The sequence below is a fragment of the Apium graveolens genome, chromosome 6 (assembly GCF_009905375.1).
Source record: "Apium graveolens cultivar Ventura chromosome 6, ASM990537v1, whole genome shotgun sequence".
Taxonomy (NCBI): Eukaryota; Viridiplantae; Streptophyta; class Magnoliopsida; order Apiales; family Apiaceae; genus Apium; species Apium graveolens.
The window spans coordinates 298,675,740-298,688,876 of NC_133652.1; the positions used below are offsets into that span (position 1 = coordinate 298,675,740).

The 13,137-nt window shown below is 39.9% G+C and overlaps 1 non-coding gene across 1 annotated transcript; it reads left to right on the forward strand.

Moving 5' to 3' along the window:
- The first annotated feature begins 10,172 nt into the window (after positions 1-10,172).
- Positions 10,173-10,279, forward strand: LOC141670193 (small nucleolar RNA R71). The gene has a single exon (XR_012554435.1). It is a non-coding gene; the product is annotated as a small nucleolar RNA R71 (small nucleolar RNA).
- Positions 10,280-13,137: the final 2,858 nt, after the last annotated feature.

A 13,137-nucleotide genomic window follows, 5' to 3' on the forward strand; every position in this document is an offset into this window, starting at 1 on the left:
ACAGGTTTAGTAAGTAGTTAGTGTGAATAATGCCCCAAATCTATACCCCAAATTTGGAGGGTGTTATAGTTGGCATCAGAGCTTAGGTTTTGGCCCTTGAAAACAAGAACATTAGAGTTAAGATAAGATAGGAAGATCACATAAGATAGGAGTAATGGTATTAGGGTTGTTAATTTCTTAGATTAGGAGATTGTGAGTTCTAGGAATGTGATTTAATTTTCCTTGTGTTATGATTATTGTGTCAGATGGCGTCTTCATCATCTTCGTCAGAGAAGACAGCATCAGACCCAGTATTACCTCCAGGGTCAGTACAAGTATTTCCACCATTATCACCACCTCCACCCTTGCCACAGGGACCAGTACCAGATCAGCTACCAGCACCAGGGGTACCAGATTTCATTGATTACTTTCCCTACTTTGAGCCAGAGATACCTGAGCTCCCTCCATTAGAGTTTCCAGTATTCGATAATCCTGATATAGACGATTTGCCTCAGTGGGAGGATTTAGATCCGCAGGTTCCAGTAGAGCAGCCCCAGATTCCACAGCCGCAGCCAGAGCCACAAATGTTCGCACCACCAGATCAGCCTGTACTGTTTCCAGCACCATTGGCTATCTATGCCCATGTGCCTGGGGTATATCAGTTCCCTCAACATGAGTTTATGGACGAGATTGTCGACCAGCCAGTGCCATTGCCTACCCGAGGTTCTCGGAAAGATCTTCGCAAGCCCCATATGGTACCTTATCAGCAGTATCAGAGTGAGAGAGAGGAGAGGCAGAGATGGCAGGATCAGTGCAGGGAGATACTCAGATTATTTAAGACTCAAGAGTATGGACCAGTTAGAGAACTCCAGCCAGATTATATATTGAGGGAGGGACTCCGCCAGATACATAGGGCAGGTTCCCAGGAGATTGCCGATTTGAGAAGGGAGGAGGTTCGCACCGATGCCGTTTACCGCAAAGCGATGAGGCTGACGGAGGACGTGCTAGAGGCACTACAACAGGAGTTAGGCCGAGTGCCGCCCATATTTTGAGTTTAGCTGACTGTAGGATGTTGTGTTATATGTGATATATGTAGATAGATGCAGCATGGTATAGTATGACTGGTTTGTATGTGTGTAGCCGCTAGTTTTGACTGGTAGTAGTAGTAGGATGACTGATCTGATGTAGACTCTTTTTGTATCAAGCACTGACACCTGTAGCTGGTGTCATATCTATATATAAAATGAACATTTCCACTTTTTCTTTTATTTTCCAATCTTTCAAACATTTACATTTATTTTACTGTTTTACCATTGCATATTTTAAAATGTTGTTTTATTTACAACCATGTTGTACCATTTATTCTTCCAAAAAATTTCAATTATTTCCAAACGATTTATTTAAACATTGAACTGTATTTAATTACTTATTTTAAATACTTTGTAAACTGTTTTTCTTTCCAATATCAACTGTTTAAATTTTGTTTTAATACCATATAAAATTGTTTCTTTATTCATACCACCTATTTAATAAACTGTTATTAAAAGAACCAATTGTTTTATTATCAGAACCATAGCACCAAAAAGAAAAACAAGAACCGAGTCGTCTAATGGCAATACTGAGGGTCAGAACAACAATAACCAAATGGACCAAATGTTCCACCTTATGCAACAATAGATGATGATGCAGCAGCCTATGCAGCAACAATTTCGGCAATAAATATTATAGCAAGTAGTTCGTCCAGAACAACAAGCACCACCAGCAGTACCTGTAGTTACTTTTAAGCAATTCCAGTCGGTGAAGCCTCCAGAATTCGAGGGGCCAGCGGATCCTACTAAGGCAAGAGCTTGGTTAAAAGAAATGGAGAAGGCCTTTGTGTTGGTTAAAGTTGAAGCAGATCAAAAGACGGATTTTGCTATTTACTTCTTGAAGGGAGAGGCCTATTACTGGTGAGAATCTAAGAAAGCACTGGAAGGTGAGGGTGTAGTGAATTGGGATAGATTTACCAATCTTTTTCTGGAGAAGTATTTTCCTCATTATATGAAGAATCAAATAGAAATCAATTTTTTGGAGTTGAAGCAGGGAAATTTTTCGGTCACGGACTATGAAGCCAAGTTCACTGAATTGGCTAGGTTTGTTCCTGAGCAGGTAGATACTGATGAAAAGCGAGCCAAGAGGTTTCAGCAGGGATTGAAGCCGTGGATCCGTAGCAGGGTAGTAGTGTTCGAACTGACAACCTATACAGCCGTAGTTCAGAAGGCCATGATTTTTTAGGGAGAAAGTGAAGTGTCCCAAAAGGAAAAGGGACCAGGAAGTTTTCAGAACCGCTCCAATGGAAGGCCTGGGTTTCAAGCCCGGGGACATGTGAATTTCAGAAGGACAGAGCAGGGCAACCAGAAGAAGTGCTTCAAGTGCAAGCAGAAGGGACACTACTCTGGGGAATGTCCGATAGGGAAGGTAAAAGTCACTTGTTTCCAATGCGGAAGAAAATGACACATCGCCAAGGACTGTAGAGGAGCAGCAATGGCCTTCAGCATTCCAAGGGTTTTGGCATTACCTCCGCCACCACAACAGAATCAGCCCAAGGCAAGGATTTTTAACATGTCATTGAAAGAAGTTGTGCAGAGTCCGAATATGGTTGCATGTACGCTTCCTGTGAATTCTGTAAATGCTCAAGTACTGATTGATTCTGGAGCTACGAGGTCTTTTATTTCTGAAGAATTTATTCCTAAGCTATATTGTGAGATCCAACGATTAGACGAGACATTAATTATAAAATTAGCAAATGATGATCAGATTGCGGTAGATCGAGTGTGTCCAGGTTGCGATATTGAAATAGCGGGACGTCATTTCTCAGTTGACTTGATACATTTCAAGTTAGGAGAATTTGATGTTATTTTAGGAATGGATTGGTTAGCCAGTAATAATGCTCAGATCGATTGCGCGACTAAGAAAGTAAATTTACGAACCGAGGAAAATGCAACAGTAACGTTTAAAGGTGAAAAGCAGAAGCAGAGATTCTTAACGATGATGAAAATGAGGCGATTGTTACGTCAAGGATGTCAAGCTTATTTAGCATATGTATTGGATACGGAAAAAGAAAGTCCGGAGATCGAAGATATTCCCATAGTTTGTGAGTTTCCCGATATCTTTCCAGATGAACTTCCAGGACTACCTCCGGATCGAGAAATTAAGTTCACTATTGATTTAGCACCAGGAACTGAACCAATTTCAAAAGCTCTGTATCGAATGGCGCCTATTGAAATGAAAGAGTTAGCAAATCAATTGCAGGATTTTCTCGATAAAGGAATACTAAGGCTCAGTGTATCCCCATGGGGTGCACCAGTGTTGTTTGTAAAGAAAAAGGATGGTAGCATGCGACTATGTATCGATTATCGTGAGTTGAACAAGTTAACTATCAAGAACAAATACCCTTTGCCCCAAATCGTTGACTTATTTGATCAACTGAAAGGAGCGGCATGGTTTTCGAAAATCGATTTAAGATCGGGTTATCACCAATTGAAGATCAAGGCAGAAGATATTCCAAAGACTACGTTTCGAATGAGATACGGACACTACGAATTTCTTGTGATGGCGTTTGGACTAACCAATGCACCAGCAGTATTTATGGATTTGATGAACCGAGTATTCAAAAAGTACTTGGATAAGTTTATCATTGTATTTATTGATGACATCTTGATCTACTCGAAGACTAAAGAATAACATGCAGAGCACTTGAGAACGACGTTGGAAACATTGAGGAAGGAACAACTATATGCGAAGTTTTCGAAATGCAAATTTTGGCTAAAGAAAGTGCAATTTCTAGGACATATCATCAGTGTTGAAGGAATTCAAGTCGATCCAGCAAAGATTGAAGCTATTTTGAACTGAGAAAGACCAAAGACTCCGACGGAAGTCAGAAGTTTCTTGGGATTAGCAGGTTATTATAGAAGATTTGTTAAAGATTTTGCAAAGATAGCCACACCACTGACCAAGTTGACCCGGAAGAATGAAAAGTTTGAATGGAATGAGAAACGCGAAGAGAGTTTCCAAGAATTGAAGAATCGACTAGTAACCGCACCTGTACTTGTTTTACCTGATGATCAAGGAGATTTTGCCATTTACAGCGACGCTTCCTATCGAGGACTTGGATGTGTTTTGATGTAACATGGCAACGTAATCGCATACACTTCTAGACAACTAAAGCTTCATGAGCAAAAGTATCCGACACATGATCTGGAACTAGCAGCAATTGTATTCGTAATGAAACTTTGGAGACATTACCTTTACGGTGAAAGATGTGAAATTTACACGGATCATAAAAGTTTGAAGTACATTTTCACGCAGAATGAACTCAACACGAGACAACGACGTTGGCTAGAGCTAATCAAAGATTACGACGTATAAATCAATTATCATCCAGGAAAAGCAAATGTTGTAGCAGATGCGTTGATTCGAAAGGAAAAGTTGAACCTGTTAATATCTTCAGAGGAATTGATTAAAGAATTTGATAAATTGGAAATTGAAGTTCGTGTTCCAGAAAGCTCCACTGAAATGATTTACGCAATGTCTTTTCAACCAGAATTATTGGAAAAGATAAGAAGATGTCAAGAAGAAGTAATGAATCACGAAATCGATAATTTTTCAGGAGAGAAAATTACCAGCCAGAAAGATGACAAAGGAATTTTACGAGTTGCTTCGAGAATCTGGATACCTAATGTACCGGAATTGAAAGCGGAAATTTTGCAAGACGCTCACAGCTCAAGATATTCAATTCATCCCGGAAGCACCAAGATGTATAGAGATCTGAAGGAAAGCTTTTGGTGGCCAGATATGAAGAAAGAGATAGCAGAATGGGTCAGTAAGTGTTATACGTGCCAACAAGTCAAGGCTGAATATCAACGCCCGAGCGGATTATTACAACCACTAGATATTCCAGAATGGAAATGGGAGCACTTAGCAATGGATTTCGTAGTAGGACTTCCAAGGACCAGAGCAAATCACGATGCGATTTGGGTTATTATCGACATATTAACGAAGTCAGCACATTTCCTTCCAATCAACGAAAGGTTTTCGCTTGACAAGTTAGTACACCTATATCTAAAAGAAATAGTGATGCGTCATGGAGTACCTGTGTCCATTGTATCGGATCGAGATCCATAATTTAATTCAAGATTTTGGAGACAATGTTAGTCGCTAAACACGCGTTAATAATACACGCAAGTATACGAGTTCACAAGTAGTATAGAATCTTTTCTAGTTCGTTCCCACATAGACTGTGTTGGTTAACTAACTAATTCATGCACTTAAGCAACAATGTATGGTTATTATTCAATGCTAAGACGATAACAAATTGAGTTATTTATAACTAAGAATTAAACTAAAAATTATAACTAAGAAAATAAGATTGACTGAATTAATATATATGACAAACATGGGATTCTAATTTCATTAAATACTTCATTCAATATCCTTATTATTTTCAACCTTTGCATGCAATGGTGATGACTCTAATCAGATAACAAAAACTGATAAACGCCAACTTTCGTTGCATGAGTACCATACTACCAGATATCCACAAAAGAGATAGAAGCTGAATAGACACCAATTATATTGAGACCCTATATGTCTACAGAATTTGACAACATAACGGTTTAAGCACAAGTTATCTATCATGATTACACAGGGCAAGTCAGATGGTTAAAATTACCTACGAATCATGCATAACAAATATATGAACCTATGCTAGCATGGCAAGTTCTAAATCCTTAAATTCACTTTCGCTTTATTAAGAATTAACACACTATCTTATAAGTTCGCGACGCTCATAAGACGAATACGCACAACCAACGATAACGACTAGCCCATAATTGGACTCATCATCAACGTGGGTTCTGATGAAAGCATGGTATAACAAACGTAGTCTTTATAACGAATGAATAAAACCAAGTACAAAACAAGAGTAAGGTTCATGAGTAAGAAAACTAGAATCCAAATTACAACTTAAAACAAAGATTCACAAGTAAAAACAAGATCTTCTTCGTCTTCTTTGAATTGTGCGAAAAATGGTCTTCTTACAGCTCTCATTGCGCTCTGGTATGTCTCTCTTGCTTGATATCTCTGAAAACCTTCTTATTTGAATATATATATAGCAGCCCTAACTAATTTAGAAGTCTCCCCACTTAGAATCGAATTAGAATCAGGATTCATATTTTTCCCACCAGCGCGGGCGCACGCTATCACAGCGCTAGCGCGCTGCCTTTCTGGAATCCTGGCGCGGTCGCGCCGTCCTTCTGGGAAAAACTCAGATTTTATCTTTTTCCTTGCTGCTTCGAGCCGACTTTCCACGAGCTTTTATTCCAACACCACCTTGACACCAGATTAGCACCAAAACAATGCTAATTCACCTGATTCACGGATTAATGCCTGAAATGCAAAAACACTAGAAAACACGTTAAAATACTTAACAACTTGAGTACAAATGCATCAATTCAAAGCTTATTAGAGCATTATAAAGTGTCATAAATGCCACTCAACATAGCCCCATGCATCAATTCAAAGCTTATTAGAGCATTATAAAGAAACCTGTTTGAAGAACACGAGTTGCTGTCTTTTCTCTACCATAATGTCCTCCATAAGCCATTGAGTGACAATCTCACAAGATCCCCCCCGTTTCGCTGTAAGGAATACATCTCCTGGTGATTTGGTCAGCTCCTTGTCGAAAAAGAAATGGCTCATCCCACATGTATCACTTTACTTCATGTAGAAACTTCTTCCTTTGAGCATAAGATAAGTCGGGAAACATGATATTACTCACAAGGTAGTTCACAATGTCTGCAAACCACGGTTCTTCTTCTTGCACTCCAAACAACTGCTCGTCAGGAAAAGACTCATTTATCAATGTCTTATCCAAAGAAATGGCATTAGGATTTTCTAAGCGCAAGAGAAGATCAGCGACTTGATTTTCAATTCCCTTTCTGTCCTTGATCTATAGTTCAAATTCTTGAAGCAAAAGAACCCATCTAATCAATCTAGGCTTCGAGTCCTTCTTTGAGACGAGATATCGAATTGCAGCGTGATCAGTGAAAACTGTCACCTTAGTCCCAAGTAAATAAGATCGAAATTTCTCAAAACCATAGACAATAGCCAAAAGTTCTTTCTCCGTCGTAGTATAATTCAGTCGAGCACCATTTAGGGTCTTACTAGCGTAGTAGACCACATGAAATATGTTGTTCTTCCTCTGCCCAAGAACTGCTCCAACTGCATAGTCACTTGCATCGCACATCATCTCAAAAGGTTCATTCCAATCAGGTGCAGTTATAATCGATGTCGTGATTAAACTCTTCTTCAATATCTTAAAAGCTGCAAGGCACTCGTCATCAAACTTGAAAGGAATATCTTTCTCTAGCAAACTGCACAATGGCTTTGAAAGTTTAGAGAAGTCTTTGATGAAACGCCTGTAGAAACCCGCATGACCAAGAAAACTGTGAATTCCCTTAACAGAAATGGGTGGAGGAAGATTCTCAATGACCCCTACCTTGGCCTTGTCCACCTCTAGAAACTTACTAGAAACCTTGTGCCCGAGAATAGTGCCCTAACGCACCATAAAGTGACATTTCTCCCAATTGAGAACCAGATTGGTCTCAACACACCTATTGAGAACGTGTCCCGGATTTTGCAAGCACTCATCAAAAGAATCGCCAAATACAAAGAAGTCGTCCATGAACACCTCCACATTCTGGCCATCATATCATAAAGAAGGCGAAAGTACAAAATGGACAAGTGAAGGTAGTTTTCTCCTGATCTTCTGGAGCGATACAAATCTGATTGTAACCTGAATAGCCATCCAGAAGACAGTAATACTCATGACCAACCAATCTATCAAGCATCTGATCAATGAAGGGCAAAGGGAAGTGATCATTCCTAGTGGCTTTGTTCAGCTTCCTATAATCCATGCAAACTCTCCACCCCGTGACTGTTCTAGTAGGAATAAGCTCATTCTTCTCATTTGCTACCACAATAATTCCACCTTTCTTTGGCACACATTGAACCAGGCTTACCCATGAACTGTCAGAATTAGGGTAGATGATCCCTGCATCTAGCCACTTAAGAATTTCCTTCTTCACTACCTCCTTCATGATTGGATTGAGTCTTCTTTGCTGCTCGACCGTAAGCTTTCTACCTTCCTCTAGCATAATTTTATGCATACAGTAAGAAGGGATGATTCCCTTGATATCTGCTATAGTCAATCCAATTGCCGATTTGAACTCTCTCAGAATCCTCAAAAGCTTTTCCTCATCACTACCTGAAAGATCAGATGCAATAATAACAGGCAGAGTAGATGCATCACCTAAAAATGCATACCTTAAATACTTAGGTAAAGGCTTAAGCTCAAGAGTGGGAGCTTCTTCAATAGATGGCTTGAGGCGTTTAGGAGCTTTGTTCAATTCCTCCATTTCAAGAGATTCAAAAGGAATATCTATCTTCCTCTTCCAGGGAGAAGCATTCAAATACTGCAATTGTTCTTCACTTCATCATCTTCACTACCTGAATTCTCCAACAAGGCTTTTTCTAAAGCATCAGACCTTAGCAATTGATCAAGTTCCGATGTGACCACCGAATCGACCAACTCTACTTTTAAGCACTCCTCATTATCAGTAGGAAATTTCATAGAACTGAACACATTAAAAGTCACATCATGATCCAGAACTCGCATTGTGAGCTCACCCTTCTACACATCTATCAAGGTTCGGCCAGTCGCCAAGAAAGGTCTCCCCAAGATTATGGGAATCTTCTTATTATCCTCGAAATCAAGAATGACGAAATCAGCAGGGAAGATGAGTTTATCAACCTTGACCAAGACATCCTCCACAATACCTCGCGGATATATAATAGAACGGTCGGCCAACTGCAAGGTCATATAAGTCGGTTTGGGATCAGGCAAGTCCAACTGCTTGAAGATCGACAAAGGCATCCGATTGATGCTAGCTCCCAAGTCACATAAGCATCTGTCAAAAGACATTTTTCCAATAGTACACGGAATAGAGGCAACTTCTGTTGTAGCACAACACTGCATTCCTCCGTGAGAGTGATTGTCTCTAAATCATCTAGCTTCACCTTCCGAGAGAGAATACCTTTCATAAACTTTGCATAACTAGGCATCTGCTCAAGAGCCTCAGCGAAAGGTATATTGATATGAAATTTCTTGAACACCTCCAGAAACTTCTCAAATTGCTTGTCCAGCTTTTTCTTCTGCAGCCACTTAGGAAAAAGGCGGTGGAGGATAGATCTGTTTCTCCCCTGTATTACTCTCAGGAGGAGTTTGCTCAACAGTAGTCTTCCTTGGTTCCACTTCTACTTCCTGCTGCTCTACTTCTTTCTCAGCCTCAGCTTCTTCAGTCAACTCTTGAGTTTATTCGGGATTCGCAACCTTTGTAGACCTTAAAGTGATTGCCTTTACATGCTCCTTAGCTTCCCTCTTTCCTGGCACTTCAGTGTCACCAGGTAGTGTACCAGGCTGAAGATTTAGCAAGGCATTGGCAATTTGCCCAATTTGATTTTCCAAGGTCTTGATAGAAACGGCTTGACTCTTGCACATAAGCTTCAACTCCTCCAATTTAGATTTTTCATTGGCTTGTTGCAACTGGAGTTTTTATCTTGGTGCATATTGCGGTTGCTGAAAACCAGGGGGGTTGTACTGCTTAGCTGGATATTGCTGATAAGGCTGTTGAACCGCATTCTGAGTGTTGCTTCAGCTGAAATTAGGATGATTGTGGTTGTTGGGATGATAGGTGGCTGGTATTGGTTGCTACGATCGTTGGAAGTTGCTCACGAACTGAGCGGATTCACTAGATATTGCACACTGATCAGTCTCATGGGCACCAGCACAAAGCTCACAAACAAAAGCAATTTGATTAACTCCATAATTAGCCAAAGTATCCACCTTCATCGTCAATGCCTTAAGTTGGGCAGCGATAACAGTTGCTGCGTCCAACTCCGGAATTCCTGCTACCTTTCCCTGAGTCAGTCTCTGGGAGGGATTCCGGTACTCATTAGCAGCCATCAGTTCAATAAGTTCATAAGATTCATCGTAGCTTTTAGCCCACAAGGCTCCTCATGATGCTGCATCAAGCATGGGTCTAGAAGTAGCACCCAATCCATTGTAGAAGCAGTTAATAATCATCCAATCAGGCATGCCGTGGTGTGGGCACTTCCTTAGCATCTCCTTATATCGATCTCAAGCCTCACACAGAGATTCTCCAGTTTGCTGAGCAAACTGAGTAAGAGCATTCCTGATTGCAGCAGTCTTTGCCATAGAGAAGAATTTAGTGAGAAACTTTTGAGCAAGATCTTCCCAAGTGGTGATAGACCCTGCTGGTAGAGAATGTAACCATCACTTAGCTTTGAACCTCAGAGATAATGGGAAGAGTCGCAGCTTGGTAGCATCTTCAATCACATCATTGAATTTGAAAGTGTCGCAGATCTCGATGAAATCCCTGATGTGCATGTTGGGGTCTTCAGTAGGAGAACCCCCAAACTAAACTAAGTTCTGTATCATCTGAATCGTGCTTGACTTGATCTCAAAAGTGTTAGCCCTGATGGCTGGTCTGATGATGCTTGACTGAATGTCATTAATCTTAGGTTGAGAATAGTCCATCAAAGCCTTCAGATTTTCTGCTTGATCACCCATCTCTACTAAAGCTGGTTCTTCAACTTTCTCTTCTTTTTCTACCTTCTTTTCTTCCTCGAAAATTTCCTTACGAAATACTATAACTTCTTCCTCGGCTTTATCCAGTGTTCTCTTACGAGTACGCGAATGCGTATGCATACACCCTCGCTAGAGTACCTAAAATAAACAAGGAACAAATAAGTAACAATGTCCGAGTCAATGAACTTTAACGACCACTGATGGAAAGCACATAAACTATTAATTAACACTGCAGTCCCCGGCAGCGGTGCCAAAAACTTGTTAGTCGCTAAACACGCGCTAATAATACATGCAAGTCTACGAGTTCGCAAGTAGTATAGAATCTTTTCTAGTTCACTCCCACAAAGACTGTATTGGTTAACTAATTAATTCATGCACTTAAAGCAACAATGTATGATTATTATTCAATGCTAAGACGATAACAAATTGAGTTGTTTATAACTAAGAATTAAACTAACAATTATAACTGAGAGAATAAGATTGACTGAATTAATATATATGACAAACATGGGATTCTAATTTCATTAAATACTTCATTCAATAGCCTTATTATTCTCAACCTTAGCATGCAATGGTGATGACACTAATCAGATAACACGAAACTGATAAACGCCAACTTTTGTTGCACGAGTACCATACTACCAGACATCCATAAAAGAGATAGAAGCTGAATAGACACCAATTATATTGAGACCCTATATGTCTATAGAATTTGACAACATAACGGTTTAAGCACAAGTTATCTATCGTGATTACACAGGGCAAGTAAGATGGTTAAAATTACCTACGAATCATGCATAACAAATACATGAACCTATGCTAGCATGGCAAGTTCTAAATCCTTAAATTCACTTTCGCTTCATTAAGAATTAACACACTATCTTATAAGTTCGTGACGCTCATAAGACGAATACGCACAACCAATACTAGGATATCAATCAATCACCACACACTAAGGCATCGAAACAATTTAACTAAAGAAATCCATAAATAAATCCGCTAGAATCCCACGATAACGACTAGCCCATAATCGGACTCATCATCAACGTGGGTTCAGATAAAAGCATGGTATAACAAACGTAGTCTTTATAACGAATGAATAAAACCAAGTACAAAACAAGAGTAAGGTTCACGAGTAAGAAAACTAGCATCCAAATTATAACTTAAAACAAAGATTCACAAGTAAAAAAAAGATCTTCTTCGTCTTCTTTAAATTGTGCTAAAAACGGTCTTCTTACGGCTCTCCTTGCGCTCGGGTATGTCTCTCTTGCTTGATATCTCTGAAAACGTTCTTATTTGAATATATATATATAGCAGCCCTAACCAATTTGGAAGTCTCCCCACTTAGAATCGAATTAGAATCAGGATTCATATTTTTCGTACCGGCGCGGGCGCGCTCTATCACAGCACGGGCGCGCTGCCTTTCTGGAATCCTGGCGCAGCCGCCCGCTATCACAGCGCGGGCACGCCGTCCTTCTGGGAAAAACTCAGATTTCATCTTTTTCCTTGCTGTTTCGAGCCGGCTTTTCACGAGCTTTTATTCCAACACCACCTTGACACCAAATTAGCACCAAAACAATGCTAATTCACCTTATTCACAGATTAATGCCTAAAATGCAAAAACACAAGAAAACACGTTGAAACACTTAACAACTTGAGTACAAATGCATCAATTCAAAGCTTATTAGAGCATTGTAAAGTGTCATAAATGCCACTCAACAGACAATTCCAAGAATGTCTAGGGACCAAGCTAAATATGAGCACTGCTTATCATCCTCAGACGGACGGGCAAAGTGAAATGACTACACAGACAATTGAAGATATGTTACGTGTATGTGCGATAGATTTTGAAGGCAGTTGGGACGAACATTTACTGCTAGTGGAATTCTCCTACAACAACAGCTACCATGCGAGTATCGGAATGCCAACTTATGAAGCCTTATATGGAAGAAAATGCAGATCACCTACATGTCGGGATGAAGTTGGAGAGCGCAAGATTCTAGGTCCAGAACTGATTCAGCAAACCAAGGAAAAAGTAGAACTTATTCGAAAGCGACTCGAAGCAGCGCATAATTGACAACGTAAATATGCATATCCAACCAGAAGGGATGTGGACTATCAAGAACGAGAACATGTGTTACTAAAGATATCACCATGGAAGGGATTGACTAGGTTTGGCAACAAAGGCAAGCTAAAGCCTCGATATGTCGGTCCATTTGAAATTATGAAGAGAGACGGAAAAGTTACATACGAGTTAGCTTTACCGCCCAATATGCAGCATATTCATAATGTATTTCATGTGTCAATGCTTAAGAAGTATAACCCTGATACAAGGCATGTAATAGAGTATGAGCCGATAGAACTTCATACAGATTTATCGTATATAGAACAACCGGTAAGAATTTTAGATCGGCAAGAGAGAGTCTTAAGAAATAAGTCTGTACCATTAG